General features: G+C 42.0%; 1 protein-coding gene across 2 annotated transcripts in view; it reads right to left on the bottom strand.

The window, feature by feature from the left end:
• The window catches only part of Arhgap28 (Rho GTPase activating protein 28), a 195,325-nt gene that overhangs the window by 114,995 nt on the left and 57,163 nt on the right, over positions 1 to 23,167 (bottom strand). The window contains exon 1 of one of the 2 annotated variants that reach the window (XM_029564301.1): positions 8,421 to 8,802. The exons of the other annotated variant lie outside the window; for it this stretch is intronic. The gene's annotated coding sequence lies outside the window, so the exon portion shown is untranslated. Of the gene's footprint in view, positions 1 to 8,420; positions 8,803 to 23,167 lie in introns of those variants that run through there. 2 annotated transcript variants of the gene reach the window in all.

Here is a 23,167-nt window from a genome sequence, read left to right as displayed (position 1 = left end):
CCCCTTAGCATGTATAAAAGCTCCTCTACAACCTGCATTAGCTTATCCTTTTTGTTTATTTTGTGACATGGTATATCACTCTGTAGCCCAGGCTGATCTTGAATTCAGGGTAATCCTTCTGCCTCAGGTTGTATCCAAAGTACTGGGATTGCAGGTGTGTCCCACCTTGCCTGGTTTAAGATTATCTTTTCAAATTCCCTTGCATCCCCTCTTCAATGAAGCATGCTGAAAGTCATCCACAGGGTTCTAACCATGGATCTCTGAGTAGGTTGCTGAACAGGGCCCATGGGGGCGAGATGATGTAGAGGCTTAGGGAGAGGGCATTGCAGTTGGACTGATGTGACTATATTTCAAACACTCCTCTGCTGATGGAGCACTTTCCTTTGTCTCAAAAGTAGGGAGGATCATTCTCCTTAGTCTTCTAATAGATAATTTTGGATAAAAGTCCAAGTCAAGAAATTCCCTAAAAGGTTCACGGACTAAAACTAACATAAGAACTGAAAAATACTACGTTAGCTAAAATCCTCCTCTTCAGGGATACTTCTGTCCACTAATCTAAAGCAGATCTTCAAAGAAGAAAAACACTACACAGACATATACTGCTGTGAGCTCACTGGCGCTGCCATCAAGATTGACTCTTTTCTTGGTATATTTCACAAAAATTCCTCTTCCTGAAGGCAGAGGATCTTTTGCAATTCTTTTCCACATTCAGGTTTCCTAGATGTCAAATCTATGAAAACAAAACCTCTCAAGACTGTGGCACCCAATTGTTCCTCACTCTTATTTCAGTCTATAGACAGCCTGACCCATCCAGAAATGTATTACAATTCTCATTTAAGTGTTTCTACCAAAAAAATAAAAATAAAAAAGAATGCCTCCCCAGGCTCTGAAACTTATGGAAGTGATAGTTGGCGGAGAGGACTACAACAGGTTTGCAGCCATGAAGAACATTCCTGTTTAGGCTACCAGCATGCCCGGTTTTCCACACCAATAACAGGAATTAAATGAGCACAGAACTCCTTTGTCACACACTGTATATGACTACTTAATTTACTGTGCATTTTGTTTTCAAGTAAGCTTCCTTATAAGATCAGAAACTTCCCCCTGTCCTTAACATCTCCATAGCTACCTAGTCCTGACAAGGTTCTTGGTAGATCTTCAATAAATACTGAAGTCTGAGTCAGCCAATAAGCTAAAGAATGCTAATCCTGTAAATGTCAACAGTTCAGTGGGTGAGATCCCTAAGGGTTCTGAGTAAGGATGTGTTTTTAACAGAATAAGGATTATACTTTATAAAAGGGGGAAAATTACAATTTCTTTTGTTATGCTCCACAAAGAAAAATGTAAATTAGCAAAACACTGTGGACACATAAATTAAAAGTAGGCTTTGAGCAATTACATATTTTAATTACAATATCAACTTACCTCTTATCCAAAATGCTTGGAACCAGAAGTGTTTGGGATTTCATTTTTTACTTTTAATTATATATATGTATATCCATATACACATTTATATATATATATATATATATATGTGTGTGTGTGTGTGTTATATATATATATATGTATATCTAATGAAATCTCTTGGGGATGGGACCCAGGACTAACCCTAAATTTGCTTATGTTTCACATACAACCTATTTTATACAATGTATTTTGTGTGCCTGCATTTTGACTCTGAATAGTCTGAGGGGGTCGGGTGGGGAATTATTCTGCTCAGACTGTCATTCCGGTGCTCAAACTATTTTATATTTTTAAGTATTTCCAATTTCAAATTTCCAGATTTGGGGTGCTTAATCTGTAATCACAGTTTATTAAGGTGGAAGCCCTATTTCCCTGTGGGTGGCTATACCATTAATAAAGGGTACAGCTGGGTTTCTAGTCAGGCTTTTGGTCTTTGCTTTTATCTGTGACACCATACAGCCTCACAGAAAGTAGAGCGTACTAAGTGCTAAGGCTTTTCAGATAACACTTTGAGAAGTGAAAAGAAATCATCTTTAGTGAAAAGTTCAGGAAATACTCTGAGGACAGAGATGGGCAGGAATCTCACTGACAGAGGATACAGGCACGGGTGTGGCCTGCATTGTGGGAAGCAGTCCTGGGTGAGCAAAGCCCACAGCCAGGGAAGGTCTGAGATGGGGAAGAAAGGATGTATCCTGAGGTGTGGGTAGAGATACAGAAGAATGGTTAGAGACTCTTCCAGTGCCAGATGAAGGTCTGTGTGCACTTCAGTAGGTTATGGAAAAAGCCTTGGCGATTTTCTCAACAACTTATCTTGAGACATTGTTGAAGATTGGTTCAGAATTTTCCAAAGCTTAGAAATATTTTTTGTAGAGTATTTTCTTCTGTCATCAAAGAGACTATTCTTTAAATTTAACTCCATTTATTATTTCTCCGTGTGTGTGTGTGTGTGTGTGTGTGTGTGTGTGTGTCCCACAGTGCGCATGTGGCAGTCACAGGACAATTTTCAGGATTGGTTTTCTCCTTCTGCTGTGGGCTCTGGAGACTGAACTCAGATTGTTAGGCTTGCACAATAAATGCCTCTACCCACGGAGCCATCCTGCTGGTCCATTAGACCATTTTTTATCACGATCCAAACATTAAGTAATTCTCGGATAGGACTCAGGAACTGATAAATAACAGGATGGCATCTAATAGGAATGAGTACGAAGCTAGAGACTACAGCTAACCACAGTAAGAAATTGTTTCTTCACGTGGCCAGAGTTCCAAGGGATTCTGGCCAACTGCAAGTTCAGTACAAGCCAACAGCAATATGTATCATGCCAATGAAGCAAAATGATGATAAGTGTCATACAAGTAGACTTGTATATCATACGGAGACGGGAAAGCTGGTCCTGAATCCAACAGGACAAGCATTCCGCTCTGGGAAGCTCATTTAAGGGAACTGTCAATAAGATTGATGACTTCAAAGAAAGTCAGAAGGGGACTGAAGAAGCCACTCACCTTGGAAAATGTTAAAAACACCCTAGAAATCCAGAAGGTTCCAGGGAAGCACAAAGTCTGCCTCCAGATACTTTAGGAACTGTCTTGGAGAAACACAACCAACTGCAGAGCAGGAATACCAGATAAAGACCAGCTCTCTACAGCATGTGTGGGAAAGAAGCCACCCTCTTGTCCTATGAAGGTCAGCAGGCTAGCCCCGGAAGCAAAAGACCACAGAGTCAGGAAGTGCATCGATACTGAAAGGGACACCAACATCACAGTCTTTTGGACTTAGCAGAGGACGGTACTGGTTTAAGGAGGAGGGGATGGAATGTGTGCTGGACTTTGACAGAGGGATTAGCTGATACATCAAAAGGGGTCAAGTAGCAGTCAGAGAGGCAGGTCTTTAGCAAACAGATAGAATTGTAAGCTGATTAGTGACAATATTCAGAGGCTCCACTTAGGAGTTAAGAACAGACAATTCTCAGTAACATATTGCTTCTCAAATATGCGACTCCTTTCCCACTTCTCTGAAGAGGTGCTCCTAAACACGTACACATGCCCTCCCCGCCCCTCCCCCACATGATTTATAAGTCAGTGAGTGATACCATGCTGTTCTTCCAGAGAGCAGTGTGGAAAGAGGAATCAAAAATGAACTTCGGTCTTTTTACGAAGATATTAAGTTGGCAGCCAGCCTGGGCTACATTGTGATACCCTGCCTCAAAAGACAAAATGAAATCATAAGTAAATAACTAAATTGGCTGGGGCTAGGGTGTGGTTCAGTAGTGGCACATGTGCCTAATATCTAGCATGCATGAGACCCAAGTTCCACCCAGCACTGAAAACAAGAGGACTGAGAACAGAGACCCGGGTAGCCTCATTAATGAAGAGAAGCAGCCCCAATGGATGACTGCAAAGCCTGCAGCCACGGCCACTTCCACCTCGGAGTGTTCCTAGTCTATACGGCAGAGCACAGAGACCACAGTTTATCATTCATTCAGCACTTTGGTCCCCCTTGCCCTGACACTAAACCGTATGAACTTGGGCTGACAATTAACTTCTCTGGTTCCTCACCTGTAGGCCTTCTCCAGGAGCTTGTGTAAGATTAATGAAACTGCCAGGCGTGGTGGCGCAGGCCTGTAGTCCCAGCACTTGGGAGGCAGAGGTAGCCGGATCTCTGTGAGTTCAAGACCAGCCTGGTCTACATAGTGAGTTCCAGGCCAGCTAAGACCACAGGGAGACCTGTTTCAAAAAGACCCTTTCCAAAAAAATTAAATTAAAAAAAAAAGTAAAAAAAGTTAATGAAACCATGTCTGTAAAAGGCCCATACACTGAAAGGTGCTGAATAAATAGTACTTCCTGTGTGCACCTACAGTGATGTATTTCTGAACTGGCCCCAGAATGAGCTGGTACTTGAGGAATATAAGCAGACAGGAGATAAAGGACAGTCAACAGTATACCAGCAACTTCATCTGCTCAGGAACTTTTACCTTCATGGAATTTTTGTGTTTGTTTTGTTTTGTTTTCCCAAATAACAACCTGTAAAGAAGTCCAGGACTTAAAGCAGAGACCATGAAAGACAGGTCTGTAGGAACTGTGGGAAGAGTACAGATGCTTCTCAGGAATCCTCCTCTTCCTACCCTTCCTGTCTTACCCTCAGAGTCAGCAGCACATCCCACAGCCAAGTCTGTATACTCCGGTACTGCAATACTACAGGGCTTGGTGGCACATGCCTGTAACCCCAGCATGGGAGGTACTGTAAGTTCCAGGTCAATTGGACCAGCAAAACCTTGTTAACAGAGCAAAGCAAAGCAAAACAAAGCAAAAACCCACCACAAAGCATCTCCTGTACCAAGTTTTCTGTCTTTAAGCTTCCTTCTCATGGTAGCATTCCCAAACCCAGCCAACCATTACTACAAAACCCCTGCATTCCCTGCCACAGACATTCTGACATCTCAGTCACATCTTAGACTGAAAATTACACCATTTCTCAAAACAGTCCAAGATGGGTTTGCCTGATATTGATCTCTGCTTTCTTCTGTTCCATGGATTAAAACGCAGTTTTGAAGGAACTAGAAGTTCTTATTGGTAATAGATAACATCAGAATCATTTAACAAAGGGGGTCGGGGGGGGGGATACTGATTGTTTGAGCTTGTGTTTAAAAACAGAACCTTCTGGGGAGGACAAAGTCTACAACAAGCATAGGACAAAGTCTAAAATGTTTTCACAATATATACAGACTCATCTCTACTGAATAATTCACAGTTGCCAAGTGTAGGATGAAAGGCTGGGAACATGTGTTACATCCACTACTATAAAGGATGCTGTTAGGCTGGGCATGGTGGTGCACGCCTATAATCCCAGCACTTGGAAGGCTGAACCAGGAGGACTGGGCTACATAGAAAGACCCTACTTTAAAAGGGAAGGAAGGGTGAGAGGGAAAAAAGGGCAGGGGACAGGGAAAAAGGGAAGAAAGGAGGAAGGATATAAAAAAGAGAAAACACCAAAAGAAATAGGTGATCACTAAACAAGCACACAAGCACACTCATGGCAGGGCCTCCCTTTTCATCATATTTGCTAGGAAGCCTCTCCCTGGGCTAGTCCAAGGTCCCCGTGGGCTGCTGCACCTCTGCCTGCAGCAGGCGCTCCTAGAAAGTGCCGACCTCGCGCCCCCAGCTTTCCTTCCCAGTTAGGAAGGCTCTCTGCCCACTGCAGAGCAGGAGAAAACTAGGGCCATGGCATCTCCAATGCCATCTACCTACTTCTCTGGAAGATTCGGAGTCAAATGCCACTTTGGTGCACAATTTAACCAAAATCTGCTCTGCCGTTGTCCTTTGAAGCAAACCGAGGGGTTGTTTGTATCCTAGATAGTGATTTTTTTGTGAGCACTAACTTGGATCCTTGGTAAGTCTAAACTAGTGTGATCCGGAGCCAAGCAGGAAATAGCCTTACCTGGTAGGTCCTAATTCATTTACCATGTGTGTGCATAAGGGAAATGAAAAAAACTGAGGTCTTTGTTTCTGTTTAATCAAACAGATCTGGTAGAGAAGGACTCAGGCTAATCTTCCTAGTTCACAGAACCCTGGTTTGTTTGTTCACTTCCCGAAATTTGTTTGGTAAACGAGCTTTATAAACCTATCATTTATTCCTCACCAAAGTCATTTAACAATGTCAGTTCCTACATTGCCAAACACTCCTCTCAAAAGCATTTTTTTTTAAAAAGCCCTTAAATACTCTGCAGGCTTTTGTATTCCTAAGAAAGAACTCCCTTTTTTCTGACTCTCCTTCCTTCAGTTGAGGTCAGCCTGGGTGACAGTTCTCAGAGCAATCCTCCACCTCAGACTGGTCTGATTACCAAGTACCTTCATCAGAGCTGGAAGTAGTCCTGCCGGGTCTCCTGCAGGCTGCTCTGTGCCGGGTACTGACTTAACACTGTACTTCTAGGGTGAACTGTTTTCACCCTCTATTTTGGGAAGGTTTCCAGGTCAGGATCTACGTTTACATCAGCAGCACTGATTCAAAACACCACCTCCAGGGTTTCAAACAGGCACCAACCACATTCGTGCAGCCAGTTAGAGGAGACAGAAGGAAACCTTCCTGTAAATCTTGACTTAGTCATTCTACTTATTATTAAGAGGTACTGATTTCCTTTGAGCTCATCCCACATGTGATGTAATTTTTTTTAATTCAAGTAGGATTTGGCAACTGGGTCCCAATCTTGTTACTGTCTTTGGAATTCCTTATCTGTCACAGATCCTGCTAGCTTGGCGGCTGAGTGTTGTTCTGCTTTCCAACTGATCCCTCCTCCCTTAAAATCAGAAAAATAAGTTCCTTTGTTTAGATCTGGAAATCTAAACAAGAGTCTTGTCTTGTTAAACTTGCTTTTGATTAGCTCAGCTGCTATTCGGTTCATCCTTTGGCTTAGAGTTTAACAGGGGCTTTAGAAAATTATCTGTGAAAGATACACACATGTTCAAAGGTATGTAGGGGAGGGAGGTGGTGATTATATTTAGAACTAGAGGCTATCAAAAAGAAACTATGGAATGTGAAAACTCCAAGCAAATTCTTGACACAAAGCAAATTTATTATTACATAATGACAAAGTTAAAGAAAGACCCCCATCCAGTAATAATCACATTTCTTTTCACAAATGAACCCATCAAACTAATATCCCCTCCAGGTATTAACCTGGAAATGGTTGCCCTATTCATGGACCACAGATGTTTTTCCTCATGCCTGAAATCCAAGGTAAAAAATATTTAACGCTTTGCCCCGCCTTCCATAAAGTATACAAACAAGGCAGGCTTCCCATTAGACTCTAGAGTTCTGTGAAGGAAGATTCTGCAGGGTCAAAGTAGCCTTTACTCTGATTACCAAATGCAGTAGTTAAAGCAATTTAGAAACAATTAAGTAACCATGAATGCAGTTTTCAAAATACAAAGATCATAGAATTAAGTAGAAAAATCCATAACTCTAAAGCAGAGGATTCAAATCTAATTTAAAGGAAATGAAATTCAAATAATCAGCCATTCTGCCTCCTGACCCTGCTACCCTCCCACACAACATACAACACAAAGACAAAATTGGGTTGGGGGGGTTGCAGTCATTGCTGAGATGGAAAAATCAAGCTGGAGGAGGTTAATCAACCCTAAGGGAGAGTTTCTGGGAAGAGCATGCCTTTGTGTTTCTGGAAGTGAAGCCTCTGCAATTAAGCTCATTAGGTCCTGGACTTCAGACACACTGAACACAGGTGCTAATTAATCTAGAGGAAAGTACCCCCAGGAAGGGAAGCAGAAGCCAGAAAAAGGTCAGTCTCAATGGACAGATGCAGGTTCTAAGATCCCTGGTGTAGAAGTCCCATGTGGGCATGCAGAATTCCAGGTCCTTAACCAGAGCAAAGGCTACCTCAGGCTGGGGTCCTTTGTCCCTGCACTGAAATCAAGCAGAAAAAGCTTGCTAGCCTGACCAGAGAAGACATGGATTCCACTCAAGGGTGGAATAGCGGGCTTGAGTAATAGTCTACTTCAGTAGATGTTACTAAAATTAGATAATTACCTGGAATGACTGAATTAGATAGTTTCAAGTCTCCAGCACAAAGCCAGGAATTGGAACCAAAAGTCTCTGGGCCACTTATTTTCAAGCACCTATTAAGAAGTCTTTAAACCAGTATTTTCACATTAGTAACAGGACTTACTTTCTATATTTGAGTGTTAGAACTCACATTCATACCATAACATTTTAAAACAACCTGCTTTGAAAGACTAAAAAAAAAAAAAAATCACAATTTACTATCTCACAACATGATGTACCTATAAAGTACTAAGATTATAAGCACCACCCACCGATGCATCCACCGAAAACTAGCTTCTTTAAAAAGCTCTTGCAACTTATTTGCTCCCTTATCTTATATAAAAGAGAAATCCAGTCTGCATAAAGAAGCCCAAGTAACTGATGTAGGAAACGCCTGGAACCTTACCATTCAGTAGAGTAGAAATCTCGGAGATGATTCTCTCAAAGAAGAGGCACAGAACAGCTCTGCCAAAGTGTGCCCTCATGACCTGGAGGCAGGGAGGACATCTCCAGCCAGCCTTCCCAACCACACATCACTGAGCTCTGGCCTGCCCTCCCACAGGACAGCGGGGCTGGACTCCATGGCCTAGAAACAAAGGACGTTGGAGTTCCTAGGCTAAGTGGAGAACTGATTCCCTCCGCACCAGGGCTATTTAAAGAGGTGGTGCCTGCCGGACAAACACTGCCTCACTGCCTTCCTGTTTGTGTCTCAGCTCAAACTTCATCCATTTCCCCAAGGAAGACTCAATTAGCCTGAGGGAGGGTGAGATTTGGAAAACCCAGCCGATGTGTAAAGACTGAGTTTTAGAAACAAGTTTCCCCTCAGTAGGTTCAGGGCTTTACTAAACGCACCGTAAAAGTCAAAAGCAAGAAGCAGATCTCCCGTCACGTAGCAGAAGCAATTCTATTCTTCAGACTTTTAACGTGAAATGTAGAAAGGAAAGAATTCGTGGGTGATTAATCCAATATGTGTCAAGTCATAATGCAGAGGCAAACTGTGACTTATGGTCAGGAGGTAAAGGTTTCATTCCAGAAAGCTTTTTGCTATTGATTAGCTCTGAGACCTTGAAAAATTCAGTCTCTCTGGACCTCAATTTTTTCATCTGAATAAATGGGGCTAATAATCCATACTTTGCAGAGCCATTGTGAAAACTGAACAAGATGCCTGCAAAAAAAAAAAGCTTGGACTTTATTAAAGTCAAATCAGAGGCTGGAGAGATGGCTCAGCGGTTAAGAACACTGGCTGTTCTTGCAGAAGACCCAGGTTCTAATCCCAGCACCCATATGGCAGCTAACTGTCCATAACTCCAGTTCCAGGGGATCTGACAGCCTCTTCTGTCCTCCACGGTCATTGCACAACACGGGTGCACTTACCCACATGTAGGCAATACATGAATACACATAAAATAAAAATAAATATTAAAAAAAAAAGTCAAATCATTGCAAAAGGGATGCTTGGCATGTTCAAGCTCTGGGTTCCACCCTTGGCAACACACACACACACACACACACATACACACACATACACAGTAGATCATACTTACTTACGTCATAGCATCTAACTTCCTGGGTATTGTTTCAGACTTATCAGACATTAGTTAGATACAAGAGCTGACATAGTTCCTCTCTAAATTTCATTGTGCAGGTTGGAATGTAGCTCAGTGGTAACACATGTGATTAGCATGCTCCAGGACCTGGGTTCAATCCCCAGCATAGGAAAAAAATAGCTTAAATTAAATGTCGTGTTTTTGCTTATGTACTGTCTGACTTCCACATGAAGACAGAGGTTGTAGGTGGGTAGACAACACACTTGTTTGACATTTTGAATGCTAAGGACTGCTCTTGGCACAAAGTAACATACAATAAATACCTGTGAAGTGACTGAAAGGCTAAAGCCATAATTTCTGGCAAAATCAGCACAATGTTCTACAGACAACAAACCTGAAACAAATTCAGGCTGAGCATCTCTGAGCTGAAAAATCCAAAATTGGAAATGCTCCAAAACTTGAACTTTAAAAAATATATATTTTATTATTTTTATTTTATATGTATGAGTGTATTGCCTACCATGTATGTGAGTGCACCCGTGTCATGCAATGCCACGGAGGTCAGAAGAGGGCGTCGGATTCCCCTGGAATTGGAGTTAAGGATAGTTCATAGTGCTGGGAGTTGAACCTGGTCCTCTGCAAGAGCAGTCAGCTCTTAACCACTGTGCCATCTCTCCAGCCCCCCAAATTTGAATTTTTTGAGCACCCCTTAAATCTGAATTTCTACTTTCAGATTTTGGATTAAGGATGGGTAAGTCTAATTAAAAAAAAAATTATTTTATGTATGTGAGTGTTTTGCCCACATGTAGGTAAGTGCACCCTTGTCATGCAGTGCCCTTAGAGGTCAGTAGAGGGTGTAGGATCCCCTGGAACTATTTGTCACAGCCAGTTGTTTGCGTCCATGTGGGTACTGGGAATCAGACCCAGGTTCTCTGTAAGGGCAGCCAGTGCTCTTCACCACTGAGTCATCTCTCAATACTCCCCACCATACACACACAAAATCTGAGCTCCAAAACCTCAGAGCAGACCTCCAGTATCTGGAATAAGAGGTACTCAGTGTGGGGGTGGAGAGATGGCTCAGTGGTTCAGAGCACTGGCTATTCTTGCAGAGGACCCAGGCTGGTGTTCCTAGCACCTACATGGGGGTTAACAACGGTCTGTAACTCCAGTTCCAGGTGATCCAGCGCCCTCCTCTGGTCTCTACAGGCACTACATTATGCATGTTGTGTACATAAATTACAAGCAGGCAAAATTCATGCACATAAAAACAAATCAATCTTTTAAAAAAGAGCTACTTATATTTGGTATATACTTATTGGATTAGTAAATGCAAACAATCTCTTTCACAGGGAAACATCCCAGGGGAATGCAACAAAATACAGTTTTTAGACAAGGTGGATCTTTTATAAACAATGCAAAAACAGGATTGCATGTTCTTTTTTTAATTAAAAAGATTTTAAAATTAGCATTAGGGTGTTTGTTCTCACTATAACATTTTCAAACAAAGTATGTGATCTAGTTTGTTTCTCCATTGCTGTGACAAAACACTCTGACCAATACCTACTTTGGGAGGAAATGGTTTATTTAGCATCCATCTCCCAGGGCACAGTTCATTATGGAGCCCAAGGTAGGAACTCAGGGTAGGAACCTGGAGGTAGGAGCTAGAGCACAAGCCATGGAGGAACCCTGCTTACTGGCTTGCTTTCCTGGCCTATGCTCAGCCTGCTTTCTTATACAACAAAGGCCCACCCACCCAGGGGTGGCACCACCTACAGTGGGTTGGGTTCCCACACCATGCATTAATCAAGAAGATGCCCCACAGACATGACCACAGGCCGGTCCAATGAAGGTGGTTCACCACTTGAGGCTCCCTCTACCCAGGTGTGTCAAGTTGACAACTAAAGCTATCCAGCACAGTATGGTTTAGTGATTTTCCTCCCCCATCTCTCCTGCCCCCTTCTCCCCTTGTTTCCCCTCATACACTCCCCCAAATGCCTCTTTTCCTCTTTCAAGTTGCATGTGTTCTTACACATCCTGCCCTTCCTCATCACCAAGTATCACCTCTTCTTGGTCTCCTTTCCAGTTTCTTTAGGTTTGACCCACATTCACAATGGTTCATGTGTACACATGTATACAGTATAGGCTAGGATCCACATAGGGGGAGAACTTGAAGTTTTTGTCTTTCTGAGTTTGAGATATGTTGTTTACTATTATACTTTCCGGATCCATCCACTTCAGGACTCCATACTTTGTTGAGTCACTTTGTTCAAGCATATGAATAAGCTGGAGGGTGTACAGAAATTCTTACAGCATGAATAGCAGGTACAATAGTTAATGAGTTAATTCACTGAGGAAAACTACTTTGATTTAGGGTATACCTACACTCTTTTCTCAAGCCTGTTTCTGTTAAACACAGAAGCTTTTTCTCTGTTGTTCTTTATATCCTGGCTTGGTGGCAGTAAAACCCATTGTTTTTTGTTTTTGTTTTTAAAGATCATTACGCTGACAAGAAAGATAAAGATTTGGGTCCCCTTGTGGTTTAATGATCTACCTACTACTGTTTGATACAACATGCTGGGGGAGAAGGTAGGATGTAAAACAATGCACTTAGGTTTGGGCTTTCTCTTTATTTTCTGAATCCAGTTCAGGCTGCCAGGGACAACAGACCAATTTTTTGATGGCTGTTTGTGAATCTACATTTAAAGAAAGAGACTGTGGTAGATATTTGTTCATTTAATATAATTACCAAGAGAAATCAGATCTCCGTTTAAAAAAGACCATGTGAACACGGTGCTCTCCTACTTCTCAGGCACTCTCCTGCTTAACTTCAGAAAGAGAACTCTTCCTGGCTCAGTCTTTTCCTCTCTATCCTCTGGGCTTCCACTTTAAGATAAGATGATAGCTATCCAATCATAGATGTTTGTGTAATCAGTAATAATAGAAAATAAAGGTTTACAGTTGCTCACTCCAAATGAAGTTAATTTAGTTCCCAAATATAGAGGAGACTCTCTTATGTCTTACACTCGAATGTTCTACAGATTTGGGCCAAAAATCTCTACAGAAAAGAGTGGTGCTGACATGAAACAGAATTGACAGGGGCTGGGCTGCAGCTCTGTGGTAGAGTCAGGGCTTGCCTAGCATGTGTGAGGGGACAGGTGGCACTCCAACACTGAAACGGGCAAACAACAGCAAGAGAACAGACTGCTGTTAACAAATCATCTATTTTCTTTGTGCTTCTCTGCACCCAAAATTTCAGAGACTGGGAGTATTTTCCTCCAAAACCCTCCTCCTACCACTCAGCCTTGTAAATGCTGGAGGCATTTTTTAATTGACTAATTACAGATTCTAAGGTGCTCCAAAATGGGCTCTTAACCAGCTTCCAGCAGGCAGGCTTCTCACCTTACATTTAGCCTCTGGCCTGATAAATACCAGGCTACGCAGAGCTTGTGAATTCAACTGCACAGGGTTATCAGATGTGGCTTCAACCCTGCCTTCTAGAACATGCACATTTGACCCTAGGGAGTGTATGTGTGGTGGCAGGGGTGCTCTCAAAAGCACCCAGAATCTCTAACATCCACCCTTGGGGATGCTGACACATGGTGGCAAACTAACTCCCGTAGAAATGCTTTATTCCCCCACTTCTAACAGGCTCAATCAGGATAACACCCTGTGCTGTATTAGGTTAGCAAATAAAAGATAACTTCAAGGAACTGGTCACTAGTGCTGGCTGTGCTCTCTCTGTCATTATGCAAATACCCATCTTGCTTTAATATAATGCATCTAACAACTGATAAGCACCTAACATTGCTATCATTCGATAAATATTTTCTATAGAATAGAATACATAAAGGCAGTCTTGTAAGAGAAGATAATTTATAGGCTTGACACAGAGGAGTAAATACCACAGAATGCAGTATCTGCCAATACTAGTCCTGCATTTCACAATACAATAAAAACTATTTTTCCTTGTTCTCATCTGTTGCTTTATAGAGGAGTAAAATTTTCCCATCAGCTGATTCCAGTAACATCTGTGGAGAATAAAATAGGTAAAACAGAGTTACCTTGAAATATTAATCTTCTTGATAAGGAAGCATTTTTTAGGACTTGTTTTCATTTTTAATTGTGTGTATGTGTGTGCATAGGTGCCTAGGGAAGCAAGAAGTGTCAGGAGCTGGAGTTACAAGTGGCTGTGAGTTTCCTGACATGGCTGCTGGGAACTGAACTCCAGCCTTCTGGAAGAACGGTTGTCCATGCTCTTAATTGCTGAGCCATCTCTCCACCCCCAATAAAGAAGTATTTTGATTATACATTTATTCCAAGAATTTAGAGCAATTTCTTTTCTAAGATGAGTAATAAAGAAACAGGATTTCTTGTTCTTTTTATTTATTCTAACTTGCTGTGGGCTGGCAAGAAATCTGCTATAGGCTAGGAAGATACAGATGTAAGTAAAGGGTTCCTATTTTCATCCAGTTCAAACACTAGTAAGACAACCACAGAAATAACTGCAACACAAAGGTAGTATGTGATAAAGTTGGGTAGATACAGCCTGTTATCAAGAATTCCAAGCACATGGACTGGGGGTGTAGCTCAGTTGGTAGAGTGTTTGCCTAGCATGCACCAAGCCCTGGGTTCATCCCTAACATAACAAAACCAGGCCTGGTCACCGGTACATGCCTATAGTCCCAGAACTTGGGAGGCAAAATCAGGAGTGTCAGAAGCTCACTATCATCCTCAGCAACACAGTGAGTTGGAGGCCAAACTGGGATGCACGAGACCCTCAAAAAAAGAATGCCAGGCACAAAGTGAGAAGGCATGGGTTCAAGTCCTGGCTGTGTCATTTCCAAACTCTGTGCTCCCAGGCAAATTTCCGAATCTTTCTAAACTGTGCTTTCATCACAAGTAAAAGAAATCATACGAGTTAGAATCAATCAACCTTGTTAAGTTATGGTAAGAAGTAAATGAATTACCTTTAGCTGAGTGCTTTTGGAAGTGCTCAATAGACAGCTCTGATACAGCAGAAAAAGAGAAAAGAAAGTGCTACACACATTGGAATTGGGGGAAATACAAACTTGTAGACCCATATATGAAATACGAGATTCAGAGTTTTCTAGCCTGGAGATTGCTTCCTGAACTTGAAAGAGTTTGAATGTACAGGCTGTCCCTGACCTACATTCCTGATATGTGAGAGATGACTTGGGAAGGGTGCTCAGAAAGAATGGGAATCCCAAATCACCCCTTACTTCTCATCTGTCATACCCCTTACCTGTCAGGGATGTGCCACTACAGTTCTGGGTCCAGTCTCAGCACAAGTTGATCCTGTACACAGTGGCCTCCGGGAGTTTTCCGTAGAGAGACTCAATGGCTGCCTTAATGTCTAGGAAAAGACACTCAGAATGTCCTCATAAACTGGGTTAGATTGGCCTTTCAAATATAAACAACCAGGAAACTAGATTAACTCTGAGAAAACTGTTTACAGATATGAGACAAAGGCAGTACAAGATGTGATCCCAGGGAGAAGGGAACAGGCAAGCCAATCCTACTGAAACATGGTAAATTCCAGCCTTCAGCATGGAGATGAGGCTCAGACTGCAGCCACAGCAGAGGAAACCCAAGAACACTGTAGTCTCATCATGCAAAGGGGACATAGAACCGGGTTCTGAGGGACTTAGCCAGAAAGAATTTGCTAGGAAAATTACCAAGTACCAGACAGGAAGGCACTATGCAGACAAAGAGCTCAAGAGATCTATATGGTGCTTCCTTGAGTTTGCTGCTGACTATTATATCACAATGTGCAGAGTGAACTTCATGGAGCCTTGCAAAAACTAAATGAGGATCTATGGTAAACGACTCCCTGAGCTCCCCAGGGCTGGCGGGCATGTGAAGCTTGACCAGTTGGAATAGAAAATCTTTATTGAAAGTCTGTGGATTTAAGTCATGACCCTAGAAATCTTCCACTTTTGTAAAGCTAAATCAAATCTTGAAGTAAAGGTTACTCTAGATTTGTCCTAAAATTTTTAAAGAAAATAAAATTTTCACTTATTTTGCACTAAACAACAACAAAACAAGTCTACCATTCAATAAAAATCACTGCATATGTAAGAAACCACAGGAACCAGACATGAGACTTCAGACATGGCAGGGCTGAGGACTTCACATGTGGGAACATGGGAGCAGGGGCTTAAACCAGTTCAAATTACCTAAAATTTTAAAAAGAAACCCACGAGGGGACACACGGAAGACAGGAACACCCGAAGCTCTGGAAATGAAATGCATGCTGAAATGAGGAATATGCTAGACAGACTTCTCAGCCCATTAATTACCTGCAAAGCAGGAGTCCAAAAACCTTGAAACTGAACAATATGGAAAAGATCCAAACTGGAACATACAAAGGGAAAGAAAGCCTGGAAAAATGGAAACAATTCCCAATGACTTGTGGGATAAAGAATGATCTAACATACATGTCACTGGAGTCCTGGGATAGAGGCCAGGGTAGGAACCTGATTTAAATACACAGTGGCTGGAATTTTTCCAAATCTGTTGAAAACAGCTTCAAGAAACTCAATGAATTCTAAGAAAAGACAACACAAAGAGTACCACAGTTGGGCACATCATGATGTGCTTGCTAAAACATAGAGATAAAGAAAAAAACATTGGAAGCAGCAGAGTTGAAAGGCAGGGGGACCGTGTACAGAACAAAGACAAGGACTGCAAACTTCCATCACAAGAAATACAAGCAAAAGGCACAATGATGTCTTTAAAAGGCTGAAGGAAGAAACCACTCAGCCTCGAATTCTACATCCAGTGAAATTATCCTTCAAAAATGAAGACAAGATAAAGTTTTAGACAAAAGCACAGAGAATTCATGGGCAGCCAATCTGCACTTCAAAAAGTGTTTAAGCAAGCTTTTCAAAGCAGCCAGAAAATGATGCCAAATGAAAACTTGGACTTGCGCCAAAGAATGAAATCGATAGGGACCATGGGTGTCTGCAGCACAGAAAGAAACTATTCCCTTTTATGTTTCTTAAAATAAGACTGTTTAAAATAAAAAACAATAATAATGCATTACAAGTTGCATAACGAATGTGATAAGTAAAATGTTTGATAACAGTAGCAAAAGGTTCAGGAAGAAGAAGATGACTTCAGAGAGCCATCCGGATCTCACATGGTACATGAAATGATAGAGTTGAAGTCTAACAATGCAAAGTGTAAATGGAAACAACCAGTAAAGGTAATAAAGAACTATAGTGTAAGAACAGAAATAAAACAGAATACAGAATAAAAAACTAGCCTCAAGTAATCCAAATGAAGTCCAGAAAAGAGGGAGAATGTGGAGAGAAAACAGAAGGGATAAACAGAAACAGAAGTAGCTGGTAGACTGAAGTCAAGCACATGCACGGTCTATAAGAAATACACCGTAATTATGAAGACACAGGAACTGTGCAAAGTCTACTCATAAGGGCGCTGGGAGGCCTTACTTATGCCTCCCCCATGGTCCCTGTTTCTGTCCTTTGGTCACCATGAGGCGAGCCACTTTGCCCCACCACATGCTCCCCGTCATGATGTTTGGCCTCATCACAGATCCAGAAACAGAAGGGTCAAGTGACCATGAACTGAAGTCTCTGGAACTGTGAGCCAAGATAAAGCTCGTTTCCTATTATATCATTTTCTTAGGTATTTGTCTAGCACAGAGTCTTGGGTTCCCAAACTGCTAACAGGCACATGGGGAGTCTCTTGCATAAAAAGAGCTGGTGTTAGCCAGGTATGGTGGCTCATGCCTTTAATTCTAGTACTCAGGAGGCAGAGGCAGTGGATCTCTGTGAGATGTTCCAGGCCAGCTGAGGCTATAGGGAGATCCTGTCTCAAAAAACCAAAAACCAAAACAAACAAGAGCTGGTGTTGGTCAGAAAGATCCTAGTTCTGTGACCATGCTGGGTACAGTCATAGGCTTGATCCAAAAACAAGTGGGTCAAATTTCTTGATCCAAGAAAAGATGGTCCCTAAAAATCCTACAACTAGGAAACAGATAATAACCAATATTATGAACACATTTATAGTTTACACCAAAAAATTCCATAGTTTCCAGTGAAATAGATATATTCCTTGAATTGTGATAGGAAGAAATGGAATCTACTCGTGTTCATTAATGTGAAACCCATAATGCAAAACATTCCCACAGAGAAAACTCCAGGCCCAGATGACCTTACTTATGCACTACCAAACATTTAATAATGAAAGCAGTATTAACCTGCACTGAAGATACAGGTATAGAGAATGCCTTTCAGTCCATTGAATAAAACCAAATTTACCTCAATAAAGCATACAGTATCATTATAAGAACAAAAACCCACAGATGGGCATCATTTATGAACGTGTACACAGAAATGCTCAAGAAAGCCTAGCCAGTCAGCCCCACTGATGACACAACTGAAGATACAGGTATAGAGAATGCCTTTCAGTCCATTGAATAAAACCAAAGGCGACACTGATCCAGATGCCAGACTCCACGGCCATCATTAATGCTGAGTCAGATGCTTTTCTTGATAACTAGAACTGGTCTGTTGAAGATTACTCATATTTGTGTTGATTATATGACAAATTCAGTAGCCAAGTTCTCCTTGGTTAAGTAAATTTTAATGTTACCTAAGTCAATGTAATACAACGGCTAATACCCAACTATCATCTACAATTTCTGTTTTGTAAAAGAAAATTACAATTTTTTTAATGTATTTTTTGAGGGGGGAGTGGGACGTATGCTAGCCATAGTGTACGGAGGTCAGAGGACAACTTGTAGGAGTCAGTTCTCTCTTTCCACCCTGTGGAATCCAGGGATTAAATTTAGGTTGTCAAGCCTGGCAGCAAGTACCTTTACCCACTGAGCCAGCTTTTGGTTCCCCATCTATAATTTCTAATGTTCGCTTTTTTTTAAGGATATAGGTCAAAGTATAATGTAGTAAGGCCAATTTTTTTTTTCCAGACTTGAGTTGATTAGAAATACAGATTGGTTGCAGAATAACCCTTTAAGAAGTTACTATTGTTCTGAATTCTAAGGCAAGCTTCCAAAAAAATCTAAGTGACTTAGCTTGCTCACTCTGACACTGTACAGTTCATACTCCCTTGGATTGCAACCTCAAGGAGTCTGGTGGGCTTAAGTTTCTGAAGACCAGATACTTAATGTCCAACAAAGCCAGTCCCTGGCTGAGATCTTCCCTGGTACAGGAATCATTCCCTGTGAACTCTTATAGCATTCCAAAACCTCCTTTAAGAGATGTGGTTAGTACTGTAATCGAACACAATGGGTTCACTTCTTGGTGAGTGCAAAGCCCAACTAAGCACAGCCAAGATCTAAGAGCGGGGAATTTTCTAACTGCAACAGATAAAGAGAGCTCAAGAGCTCTACAGTTATTGCCAAGCAATGCTCTCCTGGAACATAGGAAGCATGCGGGGGTTGGCTCATTCCTGAGCATGCCCAGTTAAGTGGTAGCTTCCTGAGCATACTCAGTATATGGTCACAATTTTAAAAGGAAGGTTAGCAGATAGTTCTTCAGCATGCTTAACTTAAGGTCATGGGGCACGTGTTTAAAAGGTTAAAATGGTGGGCAGGAATGCCTCTGGGCATGTTCAGTAAAGGGTTTCAGCTGAAAATGAAGGAAAAGATACTTGTAAGGTGTGTTAATATAGAAGTTTGCCCCTGAAGATGGCAGTCTGAATTACTACTAGCTAACATTACCATGAGCTGCTCTCCTGGTAATTAGGAACAACTTGAAGGCAAAGATGAACACATCTGAACACCCAGTGGATGTACTGCTACCTTTCGTTTTCAGCGCCTGTAGCCAGAAGCCTGCTATTGCAGTGAACACAGGTCTCTTCATGACTCACAGTATGAAGTTCTCTTGCAATGGTTCTTCTTCAGACACCTTCTGAACATCTCCCCAAATGCCCTAATTTTCCAGACTAGAAATGTGTTTCCAGTCTGGTGACTCCTTCTAAACACAACACCTTTCCCTTGTCCTTGCTGGCTGACTGTCTTCTCAGCTTGTACTCCACTTTCCCTTCACTTACTGAAAATGTCACTGAAACAATTGAGGCATCACATTATTAAAAACAAATGCACAATGGGGGTGTTTATATCATACACTTCTTAACCAGCACACAATCTATAGCTTTCTATCCCAAATATTTTCCCACTAAGAACTTCTCTTCCCTTTCCCTTTAATCCTTAGCACTAATAGTTGTGAGCGTTCTTGTGGGCTCAAAAAGCAGAAAAATATATAAAGCCAGGTTGAGATTCAGAACCCAGTCAGGGATTAAGAGTCGCCCTTATGCTGGATGACATCTCATTAATCACCATCCAAACACACAAACCATGGAGACTGTGCACAGTCCCTGCCACTGTGTGTCAGTGAGCAGAGCTCATAGAATTCTCAACAGAGTCAAGCCCAAATCAGTTCCTAAAAACCCATTTGACTTTTTACACACCAGGTATAGTGATAAAAATGGTAGAAACGACCACTATTATTAAGTTTCAAGATGGAAAGCAATCACTGTCTCAACTCTCAACTATTTTTATACAGGAGCTGGATGTCCTGATGCAAATGAGACGTCTACAAGGCAGCAGTTTGGACAGTGATAATTTAATAATCTGCTTCATCTTTGGAGGTAATTTTCATATTATAGAGGATCTGATCTCAATATCAAGGTTCTACACTTGTCTTATCCAGTAAAGCCAAGGCCTGTATGATTTCACACACACAACAAAGTGAGTCTTGGATCTATAAAATGTCTTTCTTCTGAAATGGAGACAAGAATATACAAGATCAAGTTATGCAGTAACAACTCAGTGTTACTAGTCAGTGATCACTGGTTTCTATATTTTCTTGTTCCCCTATTTCTAGTAACAATAGCTGCAAGAGCCAACGACTTCAGTAAGCTTTATGGAATGTGGATAGTAAAGGCAGGGGGCCGCAGAGAGGGAGAAACTGAATGGAGAGTCCACATCTCTCAGCGTGAGTAGGACCTCTGCAGCATATGGAATGCTGCATTTTGACTTAGGCTAGGGCTGACATATAAGAAATGGTTCTTTCATTCAACAAATATTTTTGAATGCCTGCCCGGTACCAGGCCCTGCTAGAGACAAGAGGTGTGATGGTGAGCAAAGACAGATGTTGAAGTCTCTGCCCTTATCAAGATGGCTGTCTAAAAGATAACACCAGCTGAGGGAGGGTGCAGAGAAAACAGAACCCTTGCACGCTCTTGATGGGACTATAAATTAGCACCGTCATTATGAAAGGTAGGATGGAGAGTCTTCAAAAGACTAAAAATAGAACCACCATATGATCTAGCAATCCCACTCCTGGGTCCATAACCAGAGGAAGTGTAATCAGCATGTAAAGAGACATCTGAGTACCCATGTTTATTATGACATCATTTGTAAGAGAAATTGAACAGCCAGTATCCATCAGCTGATGAGTGGATGAAGAAAAGGTGATATAAGTACACCATGGAACACAGTCAGGAACGGACTCAGCTGAGTGTGATGGTGCACACCTTTAATCCCAGCACTCCAGAGGCAGGGGCAGAGGCAGGCCTATCCCTGTGAGATTGAGGCCAACCTGGTCTACACAGTGAGTTCCAGGCCAGCTGGGGCAACAGGGAGACTCTCCAAAATTTAAAATAAAAAAAAAAAAAGGAATGAACTCCTAGAGGGTTGGAGAGATGGCTCAGTAGTTAAGATCATTGGCTGCTCTTGCAGAGGACCTGGGTTCAGCTCCAGCACCCACATGGCAGCTAACAACTATCTATAATTTGAGTCCAGGGGATCCAACACCCTCTTCTGGCCTTGTGGGCATTGCACACATAGTACATATATGCAGCCAAAACATTCATACACATAAAATAAAAATAAATTTTTAAAAAAACTTTAAAAGGAATGAACTTGAGATCGCATAGCTAGAACTGGACTATGTGGAATAAGCCAGGTACAGAAAGATTAAAAACTGCATGATCTCATCGATTTGTGGAATCTAAACAAGTTGATCTCCTAGAGGTTGAGGTAGAATAATGATTACAAGATGCTGGAGCCTGTATGGGGAGAGACATGAGGAAAGACTGGTCAATGAGACTTAGTTACAGTTCGATAGGAGAAAGAGGTTCTGGTAAGGTATTGCACAATGGGGTGGCTCCACATAGCATGACTGTATATTTCTGAAAGGCTTTTGAATGTTTCCATTTTACAATATGCACATGCAGTCCTCATAAAAACGTACAATTTTTATGTAGCCAAAAATGTGATCATAATTGCAAAATGCTTACATATGTCATGAAAATAAAAAGCACCATATGCAATACAGGCTGAAGGAAGGGATGAGTAAAGGCTGTCTTGAGCAAGAGGGCTTGTGCTGGCCTGGGAATGCTGAGCTGGTGGGATGCAGCCAGATGTGGAGGGATGTTGGTGTCAGGAAGGATAGTATGGGCAAGACAATTAGAGCCAGCAACAGCCCCAGGGTAAGAGGGAGAGCTGAGAAAGGGCAGCACAGATGTCCCAGGAGAGGTGCACAGGCCAGAAGATGGTGAGCCTAGAGCCGTGCTGATGACTTCCTCTCTGACACCACTAAAAATGGGTTCAGGCAGAGTTTCTGTTCTGCCTCATCAAATATTTATTGTGCTGCGAGGCACAGTAATCTGAATGAAAATAATTCTATTTGGCAGAACTCGAGAGATAACTCAAGTCCATCCAGAGTCTGCTAAGCAAACATAAGGACCTGAGGTCGGCTCCCCAGCACCCATGTAAAAAGCTAGAAGCCCCTGCAGGTGCCTGTGACCCCAGTGCTGGGTAGAAAGAGACAGACCCTTGAAGTACATTGGCTAGCCAGCCTACAAAATTGGGGCACTCCAGGTTCAGTAAGTAATTCTGTCTCAAAAATAAAGTGGCGAAGTTATTAAGGAGGACACCAGATAACAACCTCTAGCCTACACACACATGCACCTGTGTCCATGCACATACACACACACACATGCATGCACACACAAACACACTCGCACACATACCAAAATAATTATTAATTCCATCAAGTCTTTCTAGATGGGATAATGTTGGGGAACCCTGCTGCTAGGGTTGTAGTCCTCCATGTCCAGATAGCTCTAAGGGGCTCAGCGCTATATGGAAGGACTCCCCTTCTCAGCAAGGGGCCTCCTGATCTCTGCCTGACTTACCTGGAAAGTGCCGCCAAGCATGGATGCCTGACCTTATTTGGAACATGACCTTTGGCATAGTTACCTGGAGTAAAAACTACCCCCAGGTTTTTTCTATATGATAATTAGGCATTGCATATATTGAGGCCTATAATAATTTGGCCAGAAGGACATAAAGGACAGTTTTTGATCCATGCCCTCCTAGTTCGACTAGTTCCAGGGGACTATGAGCATGTCTCAAAATGTCCTGTAATTGTGGTGGGAAACTTGTTCTCTTGATCAAGGAGGCTGTGGAGACCCCATGAGATGGACTTGAACCAGTGTCCAGTCTACAAAGAGGAGGGTCAACACAGAGGAATCACTTCCTCCATGCTTCCAAGCGAAGCCAACCATGGTCGAGCAGGACCTTTGACTTATC

Source organism: Nannospalax galili, unplaced genomic scaffold (genome assembly GCF_000622305.1).
Source record: "Nannospalax galili isolate Female #2095 unplaced genomic scaffold, S.galili_v1.0 scaffold155, whole genome shotgun sequence".
Classification (NCBI taxonomy): domain Eukaryota; kingdom Metazoa; phylum Chordata; class Mammalia; order Rodentia; family Spalacidae; genus Nannospalax; species Nannospalax galili.
Note: the sequence above shows the minus strand (reverse complement) of the source record. Positions and strands in the feature narration are given on the sequence as shown.